Source organism: Lissotriton vulgaris, chromosome 12, assembly GCF_964263255.1.
Source record: "Lissotriton vulgaris chromosome 12, aLisVul1.2, whole genome shotgun sequence".
In the NCBI taxonomy this organism is placed as follows: Eukaryota; Metazoa; Chordata; class Amphibia; order Caudata; family Salamandridae; genus Lissotriton; species Lissotriton vulgaris.
In genome coordinates, this window is record NC_141700.1 from 630,874,385 (window position 1) to 630,894,356 (window position 19,972).

Here is a 19,972-nt window from a genome sequence, read left to right on the forward strand (position 1 = left end):
TCTTGCGGTCGGAGGCAAACACCTCAGAGGGTGGCTGAGCCACTCAGCGAGTGGTCTCATGCTGCTGACGTCCCTTGACGAGTGCTTGGTCTTCAGGCAGTTGGAGTCTGGCTTGGACTCCTGTAGTCAGACTTGGGTTGCAGGGTTTTTGGTACCCTGGGGCTGGTGCTACTCGGCTCTGAAAGATTCTGGTGCCCCCAAACTTGGTGAATAGGTAGAGTTTATCCTTCAGAGCAACAGTACCTTCTCCTAGTCAGGTGCAGTGTTGGCTGGGCCAGAAAGCTGCAAGCTGCAAGTTGAGAGTTCGGACTCTGCGGTTTTGGTGCCTGCGATGCAGGGGAGTAGCTCCTCTACTCAATTTGGCGAAGTGGTGGAGGGCCCTTGGGGTTTGTAGAGATTTCTCAGCAGCAGGATGAGACAGTGTTTCGCGATTGTTGAGTCTTTCGGCTGCAGGCAGGATTTTGTGCCAAAATTCAGTCCAGGCTCTCTGTTCTCGGTGTCCGCCGCTCTTTTTGGCCTTGATATTCTTGTGTATGCTGAATCAGAAATTCAAGGTTCAGGGATGCTACCTAATGTGAGAAGTTGGCCCGATATGTAACGTTCGCTATTCTAGCGACCGCTATGTATCGTTCCAACGACCCTTATGGTGTTTGGTTGTAAGTCAACCTATAGACCAGCTATCCTAGTAGCGTGGATACGAGCAGTCTAAGGCTAAAGACTCGAGAGGGCGCGTTAAGCCAGCTGTTCACCACACATGTACCCCTTGAACACCCAGTGAAAGGACACCACACAAGTGTTATGAAAATAAACAGTATATTTATTAAGAATCACAACAGCCCTGTACTCTTTATGAGGACAGGGTACTAAGCACAAACCAAATCTCTTTAGCAAATACTTCAAGTGCACAGTTAAAACAAGTGTCCGGGGACACGGAAAGGTTAAGGCAAGTCGGAAGCGAGGGACTCGGGACCCTAGAGTAAAGAGGCTATGCAGGCACCGAAATGCCGAGTTACCTAGCCACGAAGGCTGCGGCTGCACAAGTCTTACAGGCGTCGGGGTCTTCGCTGACGAGCCAGGAGCCGGAAGAAAAGGAGTTGCTGGCCGGCGACCAGTGATGAATAGTTCGTAGAGATCCAAGCCTGGATCAGAGATTGATGATACCTGAAAGCAGAGGGGACCAAGTTCGTACTACTAGCCAGTAGTCAGAGGGTACCAGGAAGGCACCGGTTGGCCGTCACCTCGACTAGGTGAGTGGGCGACGCTAGGCTCTGCAGTCTCACGGACCAGGAGGCGTTGTCGGCGACCACGGTGGAGGTGCGAGCTGTCCCACGACGGATGTCGCTGTCGGCGTCTTGAGTGGACCAAGAGGGTCCGGGGTGCTTCTCGAAAAGATGGAAGCAAGGGCCAGTCTGGAGCAACCAGACCGGCAGTGTTGATTCTCGGATGTCGTCACAGAAGGACACAAGCCAGCGGCTAGTGACCAGACAACGTGCTGAGCAGCGAGCAGAAGGGCCCCACGCAGATCGTGGAGATGCTGGGAGACTGCACTTCGGTGCTGGAGCGGCTCAGGGTCGGGGCTTCTCGGACCCCAGAGCACTCACCAGAGAGTTACCTCGATGGTCGTGCTGGTTTTTAAGAGCGTGCAGGTTCTGATGATGGCCGGTCCCTCGAGGTCTCGTCGCACCCACAGATCACAGCTGAGCTGATGACGTGGGTAGAGGTCAGAGGTGCCAGGGAAGCCGGTTCTCGTCGAGCTGGGCCGTCGGATTCCTTGAGGAAGGACTTACAGCAAACCGCAGAGTTCTTAGATGGTGCCCGCTGATGCAGGGTGACTACTCCTTAGCCACAAGGGAGAAATCTTGAGAAGAGTCTTGAAGTCCTTTCGTAGAAAGTATTCTTGATTCAAAGATGATCTAATTTGGAAGGGTCCCCGCTCCGGCCTTTATCCTAAAGAAAGGGGTGGGTACATGACTAGGTCCTGCCCTAAGGGTGGGACCAGGAAGGGGGGTAGTTACACCCCTCTCCCCTGCCGGACTTTCCCCAGGCCAGGGCTGTCGCCCCTGGAACTGGTTCTAACCGGCAGATGCGTAGTGAGCACCGGGGTGCCACTCCGCAGTCACCTTCTCGCAAAAGCCCTACCTACCCAGAATACACAAACCCTGTCTGGGACGGTGCGAACACCGCCCTCGACAGGAAACCCTTTGTCCAAGCGCTCCTCGCTGGAAGGACTCCCAGCAGCAGGAGGTCAGACTTGTGTCTGTGGTGGCAGCATCCATTTTGTGGAGCTGAGGCTTTCGTTAACTTTAACCGGGGTTCACAGTTACGTACATGTCGTGTCCCTCTAGAAGGGCGGGATGCTAACCTCGTCGCCAGGGTTGGTGAGAGGGCAGCACCCCGATTCGTATGACACCTTACTCGACATGTCTTGATAACGCGACACCGAAGTTACCGATGTGGTACGCGTTATCATGGAACAGCCATTGGGTCTTTTCTCCGCAAGCTGCAACCGGCTCGGCTCGGGCCAGAACACAGTTCACGCGAGCCCATGCACTCTGCCTTCAGGATTGTCAAGGCCTGCCATAGGAGTGACTGATAGGGACTCGGGTGTCCATTGGAGGGTTAGATATAGAGCTACTATATCTAAAGCAAAGGGTGATTACACGACTTCGCCCCAGCTGTCATGCAGCCAGTTGTGTCAAATTTAGGAGGCCAGCCAGGGGTGGCATAATACATGCTGCAGCCCCTGGCGGCCCTGGGTACACCTATGCCCTGAGTTACAGGGTCTGATAAGGTGGCCCAGTACCAATTGGTAAATGCACCTAGGGTACATCTCGTAATTTAGAAAGAGAACAGCCAGGCTGTGGGTCTGATTGGCAGGCCCGCAGCCAGAGAAAGTCGTAAACCAGTGAAACAAAAGCAAAAAATCTGGGTGATCATAGGATTGCAGACCCTACTCTCCTACATGACCCCCCCCCAAACGTCGGAACAACTAGCTAACCTTGACCAGGTGAGTCTTCTTGTTCTAAGTGGAAATATCTGGAGAGCCCATCGGCATTGCCATGATCAGTACCAGGTCTATGTTCCACTGTGAAGTCCATCCCCTGTAGGGAAATGGACCACCTAAGCAGTTTGGGGTTTTCACCCTTCATCTGATTTAGCCACAAGAGGGGCTTATGGTCGGTCTGAATCTTGAAGTGAGTACCAAACAAGTATGGCCTCAGCTTCTTCAGGGCCCAAACCACAGCAAAGGCCTCCCTCTCGATAGCTGACCAATTCTTCTCTCTAGGGGTCAGCCGTCTGCTTATAAAAGCAATGGGCTGGTCTTGACCATCAAAATTCAGTTGAGAAAGAACAGCTCCCACACCCAACTCAGAAGCATCTGTTTGGACAATGAATGGTTAGGAGTAGTCCGGACTCTTGAGGATAGGCGCCGTGCACATGGCCTGCTTTAGGTCATCGAATGCTTTTTGACAGCTCGCTGTCCACTGAACCTTTTTTGGCATTTTCTTACTTGTCAGTTCATTTAATGGTGTCACGATGGAACCATAGTTCCTGACAAACTTCCTGTAGTAACCAGTCAGGCCCAAGAAAGCTCGAACCTGAGTCTGGGTGGTTGGAGGAGCCCAGTCCCTGATTGACTGTATCTTGCTCTCCAGTGGCTGAACCTGACCTCCACCGACAAGGTGGCCCAGGTATACAACCTGTGTCTGCCCTATCTGGCACTTGGTGGCCTTGATAGTGAGACCTGCTGCTTGCAGAGCCTCTAACGTCTTCCGCAGGTGGACCAGGTGATCCTCCCAGGTGGAGCTAAAGACAGCAATATCGTCAAGATACGCCGCACAGAAGTCATCCAGCCCAGTAAGGACGTGATTCACCAACCGTTGGAAGGTGGCAGGTGCATTTTTCAGACCAAAGGGCATCACCACGAACTGATAATGCCCACCAGGGGTTGAAAATGCGGTTTTAGGCTTGGCATCCTCAGCTAACCTGATTTGCCAATACCCAGCTGTCAGGTCAAACGTACTTAAGTAGTTGGCCGAAGCCAGCCTATCAATAAGCTCGTCTGCCCTTGGTATTGGGTGGGCGTCAGTCTTAGTGACTGCATTGAGACCCCTGTAGTCTACGCAGAACCTCATCTCTCTCTTACCACCCTGGGTGTGAGGTTTCGGCACTAGAACTACGGGACTAGCCCAAGGGCTATCCGAGGGTTCAATGACTCCCAGCTCCAACATTTTCTGCACTTCACTTTTGATGCAGTCTCTAACGTGATCAGGCTGCCTGTAGATTTTACTCTTTACGGGCAAGCTGTCACCAGTGTCGACCTCATGGGTGCACCAATCGGTCTGACTGGGTGTCAGAGAAAACAGATGTCGGAACGACTGAAGAACCTGTTTACAGTCGCTCTGTTGATGTTCGGAGAGGCTGCCACAAAAGACAACACCATCTACCGAGCCATCGTCCGGATTCTGAGAGAGCAGGTCCGGGAGAGGGTCACTCTCCTCTTCCTGTCCCTCATCTAGGGCCATGAGCAAGCTCATGTCCTTCCTGTCGACATATGCTTTTAGCCTGTTGACATGAAGCACCCTGTGGGGGCTCCGGGGAGTTCCCAGGTCGACCAGGTAGGTGACCTCTCCCTTTTTCTCCAGGATGGTGTGGGGCCCGGACCATTTGTCCTTGAGTGCTGCTGGGGCCACTGGCTCCAACACCCACACCTTCTGTCCGGGCTGGTAAACAGTCAAGACAGCCTTTTGGTCATGCCAAGCTTTTTGGAGTTCTTGGCTGGCCTTAAGGTTTTCGGATGCCTTCTCCATGTATTCAGCCATCCGCGAGCGGAGGCCGAGCACATAGTCCACTATGTTGGTTGCAGGCTTTTTGAGAGGTCTCTCCCATCCTTCCTTCACCAAACACAGGGGTCCTCTTACAGGATGCCCGTACAAAAGTTCAAAAGGGCTGTAGCCAACCCCCTTCTGTGGGACTTCTCTGTAGGCGAACAAGAGGCAGGGGATCAGGACGTCCCATCTACGCCGAAGCTTTTCCGGTAGTCCATGAATCATCCCTTTTAGGGTCCTGTTGAATCTCTCAACAAGCCCATTGCATTGTGGATGATAGGGTGTAGTGAACTTGTAGTTGACACCACATTCCTTCCACATAGCAGTTAAGTAGCTCGACATAAAGTTTGCACCTCTGTCGGAGACGACCTCCTTAGGGAAGCCCACTCTGGAGAATACTCCAACTAGGGCTCTTGCCACAACAGGTGCTGTAGTGGTCCTAAGGGGAATAGCTTCAGGATACCTGGTGGCATGATCCACTACCACCAGTATAAACTTGTGCCCTGATGCTGTCGGTGGTTCCATGGGACCGACGATGTCGATCCCCACCCGTTCAAAGGGCACCCCCACCACAGGCATTGGTATAAGGGGGGCCTTTGTCGTGCCACCTGACTTACCACTGGCTTGGCAAGTGACACAGGAGCGGCAAAACTCCTTGGTATCTTCGTTCATGTGAGGCCAGTGAAAGTGCGAGACAAGCCTGTCCCACGTTTTCGTCTGGCCTAAGTGACCTGCTAAGGGAATCTCGTGGGCCAAGGTAAGTAGGAAACCACGCTGAGACAAGGGGACGACCAGCCTCCTGGTCATGCCAGGCTTGGGGTCTCTTGACTCAGTGTACAGGAGTCCATCTTCCCAGTATACCTTGTGGGTACCTGTGGCGTTCCCAGCAGCCTCAGCAGCAGCCTGCTGTCTGAGGGGTTCAAGAGAAGGGCAGTCTAACTGGTCCCTCCCCAGGTCTTCCCTTGAGGGTCCCCCTGAGCCCAAGAATTCAACTTGATCAAGTTCGAACTCCCGAGGCTCAGTTTCCCTCAATTCCTGGAGGTCAGCCTCCTCTGAGACTTGATCCTCGACCTGGGGCAAGGGGGAAGGCGCAGCCTTAACCCTACTGCTCTTTTTCTTGGGAGGTGTCTGGTCCGTTGTTCCAGGATCCAGCACCTGTTCAGTGGGGCATTTCCTGACCTGTGACCTAGTCACAGCGAACACATGTGCTGGCAAACCTAACATTTCCATGTGAGTCCGGTGCTCCACTTCTGACCATTGTGACGACTCCAAATCATTGCCCAACAAACAATCCACTGGGAGGTCTGGACTAACTACAACCTTCTTTTGGCCAGTTACCCCTCCCCAGGAGAAAGCTACAATTGCCATACTGTGATTGGTAGTGACATTGCTTGCATTGGTCACCAGGAATTCTGTACCTGGCATGATCTGTCCAGGGTCCACAAAGTTAGGCGTCACCATGGTGACGCTGGCACAAGTGTCCCTATAGGCCTGAGCCATCGTTCCATTTATGAAAGGCGTCTGTCGGTATTTGCCCAGCGTATTGGGGCTTACGTCAGGGGACACGTCCACGTCCCCTGTACTGACAAGGACAGCCTGAGTGAGTGTGCCAACTAAGTTGTCACGCCCCTCAGAACCCAGGGTTAACCCTACTAAACCCTTGGGAGGCGCACTACCACTGCTGACTGTACTAGGGGGCACAGGTGCCTTAGGGGCTGCAGTGGCAGGAGTCTGCCCTCCTCCTTTCTTGGTGCACTCACTAAACCAGTGAGATTTACTTTTACAGTACTGGCACCATCTTTTGGATTGGCCTTCTTTCTTCTTTTGGGGAGCCTGACCCCCACCCTCTTTGGGTTGTTGGGGACCTGTCGAAGACTTCTGGTCATTTTGTTCCCCCTTAGAATCTTTACCCTTCTGGTCTGCTTTCTTCTGACCACCTTGATTCTGGCCCTGGTTCTGTTTAACTCTCGTACGAACCCATTTGTCTGCCTTCTGTCCCAATTCTTGGGGAGAGGTCAGATCCGAGTCGACAAGATGCTGATGCAACAACTGGTTCTGACAATTGTTTAAAATTTGTTCTCTCATCATCAAATTGTACAATCCTTTGTAATCAGTAACCTTACTGCCCAGCAACCAGCCCTCAAAAGCCTTAGTGGCACAATCGACAAAATCAGACCAATCTTGAGACTGCGTTTTCTGGGTATCCCTGAACAGCACCCTGTACTGCTCAGTGGTTAGGCCGAACCCTTCAACGAGTGTATTCTTCAAGACTTGGTAATTGTTAGCGTCCTCTACCCTTGTGGTGAGGAGCTTGTCTCTTCCTTTACCTTCAAAGGAGAGCCACAAGATAGCTGCCCACTGACTCTGGGGAACACCTTGCACAGTGCAGGCCCTCTCCAAAGCAGTAATCCATTTGTGGATGTCGTCCCCTTGTTTAAAGGGGGGCACTATCTTCCCAAGGTGTTTCGTATCGAAACTCTTTTCCCTATTACTAGGTACATTGCTGCCACCAGTGGGGACTGCCCCACTTAACTGTTGCTCTCTAGCAAAAGCAAGCTTTTCCTTGGCCAGGGCAAGTTCTTCCCTTTCGATCCTCAGATTAGCTGCCCTTTCTTTAGCTTCGTACACTCTCCTCTGAGGGGACGTCATCCCTCTTTGAGAAGAGTTGCGAGAGCCATTGGTTCGAACGGATCTGTTAGAGCCTCTTGACAGAGACCTAACTCGTCCATTCCCAATGTTAAGCGCACCTGACAGTAGCGCCGGGGGTCCCCCAGTACCACTATCATGTCTGCTTAAGTTGGACCGTGTCAGTCTGACGACTTCTACCTGTCCCTTATCTGCCTCATCCCCAGAGAGATCCTCATCCTCATCCTCCTCGCCATCTTCGTTCTCAGTTGCGAGGTGTATGAGGTCAGGATCGTCCCGGGTTCCCTCGAGGGGAGGCATGCCTCCTTCTGGATTAGAAGGGCTAAGAAGCTTCTCAGCCTTTCTGGCATCATAAGTCTCTAGGAGACCAATCAGAAAGGAGGTGGTGGGGTTAGCCCCTTGCTTAATCTTCCTAGAGGTACATACTTGTCGTAACTCATGGAAGTTAAGCGCAGTATATCTTGACGGGATGACCTGTGGAGGGTCAACTGACACAAGGGGAGACTCAGAGTTTCCTCCTTTGTCCGACATACTGTTTCTAGTGTGGTGTAAGTGATGCACCTACCTACACTATGTGTTTACCTACTTTTCCCTTGCTAAGAGTTGTAGCCAAGGTGTGCTAAGCCTTGAGGAGCTACAACAGCTGGTTCAGTAGAACTCAGAGTATTCTAAGCTTCAGTTATATGTACTAACAGTACTTGTGCGATCTTTCAACAAGATATTCTTAGGATACGTGTGGTAAAACAACAGCAAGCTCAAATCCCAACCGCTGCTCACCAATGTGAGAAGTTGGCCCGATATGTAACGTTCGCTATTCTAGCGACCGCTATGTATCGTTCCAACGACCCTTATGGTGTTTGGTTGTAAGTCAACCTATAGACCAGCTATCCTAGTAGCGTGGATACGAGCAGTCTAAGGCTAAAGACTCGAGAGGGCGCGTTAAGCCAGCTGTTCACCACACATGTACCCCTTGAACACCCAGTGAAAGGACACCACACAAGTGTTATGAAAATAAACAGTATATTTATTAAGAATCACAACAGCCCTGTACTCTTTATGAGGACAGGGTACTAAGCACAAACCAAATCTCTTTAGCAAATACTTCAAGTGCACAGTTAAAACAAGTGTCCGGGGACACGGAAAGGTTAAGGCAAGTCGGAAGCGAGGGACTCGGGACCCTAGAGTAAAGAGGCTATGCAGGCACCGAAATGCCGAGTTACCTAGCCACGAAGGCTGCGGCTGCACAAGTCTTACAGGCGTCGGGGTCTTCGCTGACGAGCCAGGAGCCGGAAGAAAAGGAGTTGCTGGCCGGCGACCAGTGATGAATAGTTCGTAGAGATCCAAGCCTGGATCAGAGATTGATGATACCTGAAAGCAGAGGGGACCAAGTTCGTACTACTAGCCAGTAGTCAGAGGGTACCAGGAAGGCACCGGTTGGCCGTCACCTCGACTAGGTGAGTGGGCGACGCTAGGCTCTGCAGTCTCACGGACCAGGAGGCGTTGTCGGCGACCACGGTGGAGGTGCGAGCTGTCCCACGACGGATGTCGCTGTCGGCGTCTTGAGTGGACCAAGAGGGTCCGGGGTGCTTCTCGAAAAGATGGAAGCAAGGGCCAGTCTGGAGCAACCAGACCGGCAGTGTTGATTCTCGGATGTCGTCACAGAAGGACACAAGCCAGCGGCTAGTGACCAGACAACGTGCTGAGCAGCGAGCAGAAGGGCCCCACGCAGATCGTGGAGATGCTGGGAGACTGCACTTCGGTGCTGGAGCGGCTCAGGGTCGGGGCTTCTCGGACCCCAGAGCACTCACCAGAGAGTTACCTCGATGGTCGTGCTGGTTTTTAAGAGCGTGCAGGTTCTGATGATGGCCGGTCCCTCGAGGTCTCGTCGCACCCACAGATCACAGCTGAGCTGATGACGTGGGTAGAGGTCAGAGGTGCCAGGGAAGCCGGTTCTCGTCGAGCTGGGCCGTCGGATTCCTTGAGGAAGGACTTACAGCAAACCGCAGAGTTCTTAGATGGTGCCCGCTGATGCAGGGTGACTACTCCTTAGCCACAAGGGAGAAATCTTGAGAAGAGTCTTGAAGTCCTTTCGTAGAAAGTATTCTTGATTCAAAGATGATCTAATTTGGAAGGGTCCCCGCTCCGGCCTTTATCCTAAAGAAAGGGGTGGGTACATGACTAGGTCCTGCCCTAAGGGTGGGACCAGGAAGGGGGGTAGTTACACCCCTCTCCCCTGCCGGACTTTCCCCAGGCCAGGGCTGTCGCCCCTGGAACTGGTTCTAACCGGCAGATGCGTAGTGAGCACCGGGGTGCCACTCCGCAGTCACCTTCTCGCAAAAGCCCTACCTACCCAGAATACACAAACCCTGTCTGGGACGGTGCGAACACCGCCCTCGACAGGAAACCCTTTGTCCAAGCGCTCCTCGCTGGAAGGACTCCCAGCAGCAGGAGGTCAGACTTGTGTCTGTGGTGGCAGCATCCATTTTGTGGAGCTGAGGCTTTCGTTAACTTTAACCGGGGTTCACAGTTACGTACATGTCGTGTCCCTCTAGAAGGGCGGGATGCTAACCTCGTCGCCAGGGTTGGTGAGAGGGCAGCACCCCGATTCGTATGACACCTTACTCGACATGTCTTGATAACGCGACACCGAAGTTACCGATGTGGTACGCGTTATCATGGAACAGCCATTGGGTCTTTTCTCCGCAAGCTGCAACCGGCTCGGCTCGGGCCAGAACACAGTTCACGCGAGCCCATGCACTCTGCCTTCAGGATTGTCAAGGCCTGCCATAGGAGTGACTGATAGGGACTCGGGTGTCCATTGGAGGGTTAGATATAGAGCTACTATATCTAAAGCAAAGGGTGATTACACGACTTCGCCCCAGCTGTCATGCAGCCAGTTGTGTCAAATTTAGGAGGCCAGCCAGGGGTGGCATAATACATGCTGCAGCCCCTGGCGGCCCTGGGTACACCTATGCCCTGAGTTACAGGGTCTGATAAGGTGGCCCAGTACCAATTGGTAAATGCACCTAGGGTACATCTCGTAATTTAGAAAGAGAACAGCCAGGCTGTGGGTCTGATTGGCAGGCCCGCAGCCAGAGAAAGTCGTAAACCAGTGAAACAAAAGCAAAAAATCTGGGTGATCATAGGATTGCAGACCCTACTCTCCTACACCTAAATACTCAATTTAGGGGTGTTAAAGAGAGGGCCAGGTAGTAGTCAATGGGCTACCTACCTTTAGAGTGACTACACCCTCTACATGCTCACATCAAGGGGTGGGCATGACCCTGGCCCCAGTAGGTTATTTTCCCCATCTTCAAGATGGTGGAAAGTGAGCGGTGGGGTCCACAGTGCATGGCCCACCTTAGGGGTGGTGCAAGTTGGCTGAAGACTCTCCTCCTCATCTAACTAATTTTGCTGCCTGTCTTCCTACTCTAAGTGAGGTCAATACCGGGGGGTTCCCATCTGCTGATAGCAGGAGAGGCTTGCGTTGGCGTTCACAGGCGGCATCGCCTTTGAAGCATCCTGCCCTGACAAGCTGCTCCTGCCTGCAGGAATTGTGAAGCACCTTCATCCAGGGCAGGCTTTGTTTCTGGCTCCTGAGAGTGGAGGCTCTCACCCCATGGGTCCAGAAACATGTCCAGTAGTGGCAGGTGGGTGGAGATCAGTCAGGAACACACTAGAAGTCAGTAGGTTTCAGAGGACCCTTCCAAAAGGGTCCGCTAGGTGCAATTATTATTTGATCTGACACTGGAATCTGTGGAGGCACCAAACATCCCATAATACAGTGAAGACATTATGGAGTTGGAGAACTCGTAAAGACGAGTGTCCATCCCATGTACTCTCTATGGCTTCCCTGTTCATATACAATATCCAAGAATCAACATGGATATTGCAGGGCATATCAGCTCATGCAGATATGTCCTCACAGGAGATATAGTGCACCCTGCCTTATGTCTAAGGCCTGCTTGAGGGGTGGCTTACCAATATCCCATGCAGTGTCTTTGGGCAAGGCACACGGGGATGTGTGTGCCGCAGACTAAAATGGCAGTGTGCATAGCCTTGGTGAGGGGACCCTAGGGTGGTACAATTAGTGCTGCTATCCTTGGGGTCCCTCTTCAGTGCCAATGCCCTAGGTACCAGGGTTACTATTTACTAGGGACTTACAAGGGGTACTGAAGTTGTGCCCATTGTGAAACAAAAGGTACAGTTTAGGGAAAGAACTTCTGGTTGGCAGGGACCCTGTGCACTTACAGTAAAAATTATATATTTTTCCAGTTAAAAAGTGGGGGCTAACCATGTTCAATAGGCACATTCCTACATTTAAGTACTAAGTGGTGCAGAATCATGTAAACAATAATTACCATTCACACGCATAAACTCCCTTAGCTGAAGCAAGGTCCTCCTACACACAAAGTTCACCCAGTACTGAACATTCTATGCATAGCCAAACTCCTGTGTCAATTAACCAAGCACAAGTGGCCAAGCCCATGCTGCAGAAAATCTTTGCTTTGTGATATGCGAGGTAATAGTTGCGCAGTAATTGTCATATGTGATAGTTGGTTGCGCATCATCCGATAGAAGAGTTTGGATCACATTTTAAGATGCTGGTGAACATGTACAACCATTGCTTACTGCACGCTGAGCACTGAAATCTTGCATAATATTTCTAGTAAAATATCGCACTGTAGTAAGATCACAAGATGAAAATTTGTAAAACACACCATTTCAGTTGATTCTGTTTCTCTTCTAGTGCCGTGATTGTGCTCTGCTTTTTGCTGTATCACCTTTAACACCCTGCCTGCTTCTGGTGGTAGTTTTCCTTTGCCAGTTGAACTGTTTAGTCCACCTTTACCCCTCAAATCAGCTGTACCTCCTGTCTGACTCCTTGCCAACACTCCCTTTTCTTTTGTGTCTAGACTAGGGCAGTGGCTAAACGTCAGCATCTACCATTTTATATTTATTATTTGACTTTTTATGACTTTGTCAGTTAGGTCTGATAGGTCATTTTGTCCTCATTAAGGCTGGGTATATTCTGACAGGGATCAAATTAGAATGATATTTTTGGGTTTAATGAAGACTCAAGTGCCGGTGAGTAATTTTAAGAGGTGTATTCAGTAGAATGAAACCCAGCACCAGACGTCGCCTCCTCTCCTCAGCTGGCTCCTCCAGCCATCTTCGCGTGGAATCATCGAACCCTTACTGTACACTGCATTCCACGCGAGCAATCACCATAAGCGCAACCTTACAGTGTAACCTCTGGCATCTACCACTTTGGTATACAACCTTGGCATACAGCACCTATCCCCATAAACAAAGCAAAAAAAGAAAATATATATAGATTACAAAATCCTTCAATTTGTGTGGTAATAAACTTCTCCTACCTGATCTGGCAACTGTATATTTTTCCTTAACTATATCAGGCTGTTTAGGAATATTGTTTGTAAGACCACTCCCTTGCCTAGAGTTAATAGAGCCACCGGGCCAGCGACAGATGCAAACCCTGTGGAGGAGTCTGGTACAAAATCCTTATGTTCTTTTCTGTTCCGCACCTCACTCAAAACATGTGCCTCCAATCCATCAATGGTAACTACTTTATTTAAATTCTACTAGCCTTTGTTCTTAACAAGTAATGAATTCCTTCCCACTTTGTCCACAGGACAGGGATTCTGAAATTTGAAATAGCCTTTGGGTACAAAACCTGTTTTTTGTTTAAAAACCCAATCTCCCACTTGAACATTTTTCTCCTTTACTCTAAATTTTTACCATAGTAAATTTTCCTTTTTGCTTGTCGAGATTCCTTCACAGTTTCCCTCACCTTGGACACCTCTTTAACTACCATTTTCTTTGAATCCATCCACAGGGGAAACGTTTTTGAAAATCTAATTCGCTCATGTAGTAAACCAAATGGTAGTGTCCCAGTGGTAGAGTGAGGTGTATTGCGATAAACAGAAATTTTGCACCGTTTATAGTCAATCACATTTAAATTGGAGGAAATGGCTGTTTGAACACACTCCTTAATTATTCTATCTGAAAGAAACACGTTAGTGTTAGATTCCTTACCTTAGAATATCCCCAGGCGTCAGTCTGGATCCGGAAACTTTTGCGTAGCAGTACCCCTGCGCGTCGGTAGGCGTCGTCTGCAGGCGTCCCCTGCGGCTCCGCGTCCGTCGTCGGCGTCGTGCGCCGTGATGACGTCGCTGGAGTATATAGACGCCGCCTCCGCGCGCTGACGTCAGTTCTTCTTTTTTCCGCGCCAGCAAGCGCAGATCCGAAGAGCAGTACTCCGGTCTTTTGACCAACTTTGTTATATCTTCTATCTCTTTTTGGTGCCTGGTAGGATGCCCGGTTTCAAGAATTGTGACGGGTGTGACCGCACGATGTCGGTCACGGACCATCACCGACTCTGTCTCCGGTGCCTGGGCCCGACCACGACGTGGACGCCTGCGTCGACTGCCGGGCTCTCACTAACAAGGCTAGACGGGAGCGGTCCCGCAAGCTGCTTGAGCTCCGGGTGTCGGCCCCGCGTCGGGAGCGGTCTCGGTCTGGCCGGAGGTCCAGGGAGCGTTCGAGGGAGCGGTCGCGGAGCCACGCCGAGCGCTCCGGAAGTCGCCACCATTCGTCGGGCTCATCAGGTAAGAAACACAAGAAGTCGGGGCGTCGTCATCGTACCCCCGACTCCCCCCGACGCTCGCGCGATGCGCCCGGGGGTTCGGGTGAACCCAACTCCGCGGCTCCGCGAGAGTCGCCGGCGCGGCCTGCCCCATACCCTCCGGTCCCTGGGCACGGTGCGACGCCTGAGGAGATTGAGGCGTTCCTCATGGCCATGAGGGCGCTCAGTTCTCCGACGGGGCCTACGGCGCCTTCGGGCCCAGTGCTACCGTCTCGAGGCCCTGACGGGTCGGGTGTCCCTGGCTCGACGCCATCGGGTGCTTCGGCCCCGGTGCCGCCGACGGCTCCGACCCCGGCGCCGCAAGGGTCTTCGGGGTCGACGCCGGCTGGCCTACCGGCTGGTTCGGCGCCGATTCCATCTGGGTTACCCCCGACGCCGCCCCCGCGCGGCGTCGGTTCTCCTGTGCCGGCTTCGGCCGGCGCCGGCTCCGGGCGGCGCCGTCCCCATTCCTCCCCCGAATCCGGACGCTGAGTCGGACCGGCGTCGATCGACGCCGGGCTCGACGCCGATGGGGCCTGTGAACCCCGAGGAGCCGGTCTACATCGTTGACTCCGAGTATGGAGATGATGAAGAGTACGGGGAAGGTTGGGAGGGGTCTGAGGACCCTCTGTCACGTGAGTGCCAGTATGACCCGGACTGGACAGGTGATTTGGGGGATGCCAGTGGTCTGGACGACTCTCCTAACCCTGGTTTTATCTCTCCTCCCTCCGTGGAGTCGGTGGAGGGTGCTGCATATTCAGTGGTGCTGATGAGGGCTGCCAAGGCCTTACACCTTGAGCTCCCCGTCGCGGCCGTGAGGCCTAACATCCTCACTGAGGTCTTCAAACCGCAGTCATGCCCACAGGAGCCACTGCTGCCGTTTAACGAAGCCTTGTCAGACGTTCTGTTGGGCACGTGATCCAGGCCCGCTTCAGGTTCGCCTGTTGATCGGAAAGTGGCCAGGCGCCACCGTCCTTGTCCGGACGACCCCAAATTCCTGTCCGCCCATCCCACCCCCGAGAGTCTGGTGATCCAGGCCTCTACCTCCCAGACCGCATTCCCGTCGGCCCCGCCCGATCGGGAATCCAAGAGGTATGACCAGTATGGTAAGAAGGTCTTCTCGTCCCTGAGTCTGGGACTGCGGTCTTGCAACAGTGCATGCCTCTTGGGCCGCTACACCCACTCTGTGTGGGACACGGTCGCGGAAGTGCTGCCAGAATGCCCCATGGAGGTGCGGGCGAAGCTCGGCAAGGCTGTGGCTGAGTGCCGAGACGCAGCTAAATATTCCATACGGTGTGGTCTTGATACGACCGACTCGCTGGGCAGAGCTATGTCAACGACGGTGGCGATTCGTCGCCACGCCTGGCTGAGATCCGCCAACTTTTCGGCAGACGTCCAAAATACCTTGATGGACATGCCGTTCGATGGCTGTCGCCTCTTTGGTGACAAGGCGGACCACGCGCTGGAACGCTTCAAGGACTCCAGGGTCACGGCCAAGTCCTTGGGTCTTTCGACCCAGCGCCAGCAAACGGGTTTGTTTCGCCCCTTTCGTGGCCAAGGAAGGGGCGGCCGTGGAAACCGCCGTGGAGGCGGTCGGGGTCAACGGCGGGGTCAGGCCACACCTCCCCCCGCAGCATCTGCCTCCAAATCCTCCTAGTCCGTGCTTTCGGCCCCATGTGACGCCATTGGGTGGCAGGGTTCGCCATCACCACGCTCACTGGCGCACAATTACATCGGACAGGTGGGTGCTGCAACTCGTCCGAAGGGGCTACTCCCTCCCCTTCGAGACTACTCCTCCAGCCATGCCACCGCAGAACCACCGTGTGTCGGGGGACCACTTGACACTTCTGCAGGAGGAAGTTACGGCCCTCTTGGCCAAGGGGGCCATCGAGCGCGTTCCTGGGCCAGAAGTAGGGCGTGGTTGCTATTCCCACTACTTTCTGGTACCCAAGAAGGACAAGGGGGGCCTACGTCCTATCTTGGATCTAAGGAACGTCAACGGCTTCCTCCGGAAGGAGAAGTTCAAGATGTTGACGTTAGCTCAGGTCTTGGCTGCTCTAGACCCACAAGACTGGATGGTAGCGTTGGACTTGCAGGATGCGTATTTCCACATCCCCGTCCTGCCGGCCCATCGGCGTTACCTGCGGTTCACGGTAGGCCAGGAGCACTTTCAGTTTATCGTGCTCCCCTTCGGCCTTACCAGCGCCCCACGGGTGTTCACAAAGGTGATGGCGGTGGTCGCAGCCCATCTGCGCAGGTTAGGGGTTTCAGTCTTCCCCTACCTAGACGACTGGTTGTTGAAGGCGGGCTCGCCCCAGACAGTCGTCCACCACCTTCAGATGACGGCAGACCTCTTGCACGACCTGGGGTTCTCCATCAATGTGCCGAAATCACACCTGTGTCCCTCTCAAAAGCTCCTTTTCATCGGAGCGGTTCTGGACTCGGCGCAGTTTCGGGTTTATCCTCCGGAACGGCGGGTCCGGGATATACAGGCTTTGATTCCCATCTTTCAGCCGCTATCCCGGGTTTCGGTCAGGTTGACGCTGCGGCTGCTGGGACTGATGGCTTCCTGCATCCTTCTGGTGCATCACGCCCGGTGGCGGATGCAGGCTCTGCAGTGGGACCTGAAGTTTCAGTGGGCCCAGCATCAGGGCAACTTGTCCGACCACGTCTTGATCTCGGAGGGCACTGCGAGACAACTGCAGTGGTGGCTTACGGACCGCGATTGGGTCAGAGGCAGATCCCTCTCCCTTCCCCAACCGAAGCACGTTGTCGTGACGGACGCGTCCCTCCAGGGCTGGGGGGGCCACTTGGGAGAGGCAGAGATCAGAGGCATCTGGTCTCCGGCGGAGTCCCGGCTCCATATCAACCTGTTGGAGCTGCGGGCGATTCATCTAGCACTGAAGGCATTCCTCCCCTTTGTCAACGGGAGTGTAGTGCAGGTGTTCACCGACAACACCACCGCCATGTGGTACTGCAACAAACAGGGCGGAGTGGGGTCGTGGACCCTTTGCCAGGAGGCTCTGCGCCTCTGGCAGTGGCTGGAACGTCAGGGCGTGACTTTGACGGTTCAACACCTGGCAGGCTCTCTGAACGCCAGGGCGGACGAACTCAGCCGTCGGTGCTCGATGGATCACGAATGGCGTCTGAACTCGGACGTGGCGCAAGGCATCTTTCTGCAATGGGGAGAGCCTTGGTTAGATCTATTCGCCACAGAAGAGAACGCGCAATGTCATCAGTTCTGCGCGTTGGAGTTTCCAAGACGGCACTCGCACGGCGACGCCTTTCGGCGCGAGTGGAGTTGCGGTCTGTTATACGCCTTTCCGCCTATACCACTTCTGCCCAGAGTGCTGAAGAAGATCAGGCGCGAGCGGGCCCAAGTTATCCTTGTGGCTCCGGACTGGGCTCGAAGGTACTGGTATCCCGAGCTACTCAGCATGTCAGTCGGTCCCCCGATCCGCCTGCCCCTTCAGGAGGACCTTCTGTCGCAGCAGCAGGGGACGGTCCTCCACCCGAACCTGTCCAGTCTCCACCTCCATGCTTGGAGATTGAGCGGCGGCAGTTGAGGCCATTTGACTTGCCTCCTGAAGTCTGTGACGTAATTCTGGCAGCCAGCCGTCCCTCCACTAAGTCGGTATACGCCTGTCGGTGGAACAGATTTGTGGCATGGTGCACAGCAAAGGCTGTGGATCCTCTTTCTGCCCCTCTTTCCGAGGTTCTTCTGTTTCTTCTTTCTCTTGCCCAGCAGGGCTCTGCTCTGGGCACTATCAAGGGCTACCTTTCTGCCCTTTCAGCCTTTCTGAGGCTTCCTGATCAGCCTTCTTTGTTCAAGTCCCCGATTGTAACGAGATTCTTGAAGGGCATCACACACATGTATCCACCTGTTCCGTTTGTGATGCCTCAGTGGGACTTGAACCTGGTTCTGACCTTTTTGATGTGTGCTCCCTTTGAGCCCCTTCATTCTTGTCCTCTCCGTCTCCTGACTTTAAAGACGGCTTTCCTGGTTGCCATCACCTCTGCCAGGAGAGTGAGTGAGCTCCAGGCTCTTTCTGTCCAACCCCCTTTCATGTCCATTCATCCTGACAAGGTGGTTCTAAGGACTAGGCCTTCTTTCCTGCCCAAAGTAGTTTCTGCTTTTCACATCGGGCAGTCCATCACCCTCCCTTCCTTCTTCCCGCCGCCGCATCCTTCAAAGGATGAAGAGCGGCTCCATCGTCTGGACCCAAAACGTGCGCTTTCATTTTATATGGATCGCACACGCCAGTTCCGGGTGGATGACCAACTGTTTGTTGGCTACGTGGGTGCGAAGAAGGGACGGGCGGTGTGTAAACGAACCATCTCTCGGTGGGTCGTTCTGTGCATCAAAGCGTGCTACTCTTTGGCTCGGAAGGAGCCTCCTGTTGGGCTGAGGGCCCATTCCACTCTGGCCACGGCTGCTACTACTGCCCTGGGCCGGGGAGTCCCTTTGCAGGACATTTGCCAGGCGGCTACGTGGGCCTCGCTGCATACCTTTGCGAGGCACTACTGCCTGGACAGTCAAGTCCGGAGGGATGGCTTCTTTGGCCGTTCTGTTCTCCAGGACTTTCTGGTGTAGGAATGTATTGGTTCGCAGACCCACCACCGGGGTTGGTATTGCTGGGGTATCTATTCTAAGGTAAGGAATCTAACACTAACGTGTTTCTTTCAGATGAACAAGTTACTTACCTTCGGTAACGATATATCTGTAAGAAACATTAGTTAGTGTTAGATTCCTTACCGACCCCACCCATCCTCCCCGTTCTGCGAACTGATACCTAGGGTTAAGGACATCCCTTTCAGGGCCCTAGTTTTAAATGGCACCAGTGTTGGTTCTCTCATGGCTCTGCGTTTTCTGGCGCGGAAAAGCTGTGTACAAAGAACTGACGTCAGCGCGCGGAGGCGGCGTCTATATACTCCAGCGACGTCATCACGGCGCCCGACGCCGACGACGGACGCGGAGCCGCAGGGGACGCCTGCAGACGACGCCTACCGACGCGCAGGGGTACTGCTACGCAAAAGTTTCCGGATCCAGACTGATGCCTGGGGATATTCTAAGGTAAGGAATCTAACACTAACTAATGTTTCTTACAGATATATCGTTACCGAAGGTAAGTAACTTGTTCGTTAGCCCGTTCCACCAGGCCATTATAATGTGGAGAATACAGAGCCACCCTATAATGATTGATACAATTTTCTTCAGAAATGTACACATTGTTGTTGAGACCAACTGTGTGCCATTGTCCGACACCAACTCTCACACCGTCCAACGATAAATACATTTTTCAGAAAATCAAGAGTGGAATCAGTTGTAATTTCCACGACTGATGTAAAATAAATCAACTTGGAAAAGTAGTCAATGAGGACAATAAAATATCACTGATCAAAAGGAAGACAATTAAATGGTCCTAGAAAACCTTATTGCATGGTTGCTCAGGCATCTCCACCTTAATTAATGGGGTCCTTTTCACATGCTAACTCTTATCTGACATTCGTCACTCCTGGCTAACTTGCGTATGATTGTCCACCATTTTGTCCATTCCCGGCCACCAAAAATAGTTGTGTACATTTTATTTAGGTTAGGTAACACCAAGGTGATCTTCGTGAGCAATTTTAAACTGTCTTCCTTTTAAAGTCTCAGGTGGTACAAATAAACCCCCTCTAAGAATATTACCAGATTCAACACTCAATTCCAGTAACACATGGACAAAATCTTTTATGGTGCCAGAAGTACCCTTAGACATTCTAATACCTCCATTATTGATGTTTCTAACAAGTTCTTGGTACTGAAAATCAACCATACATTCATTGTGCCATTCCGCCGGAGAAATGG

The 19,972-nt window shown here is 52.9% G+C and overlaps 1 protein-coding gene across 1 annotated transcript in view; it reads left to right on the plus strand.

Moving 5' to 3' along the window:
* FANCA (FA complementation group A) overlaps positions 1–19,972 on the plus strand; it is an 850,506-nt gene that overhangs the window by 246,075 nt on the left and 584,459 nt on the right. The window lies entirely within an intron of this gene.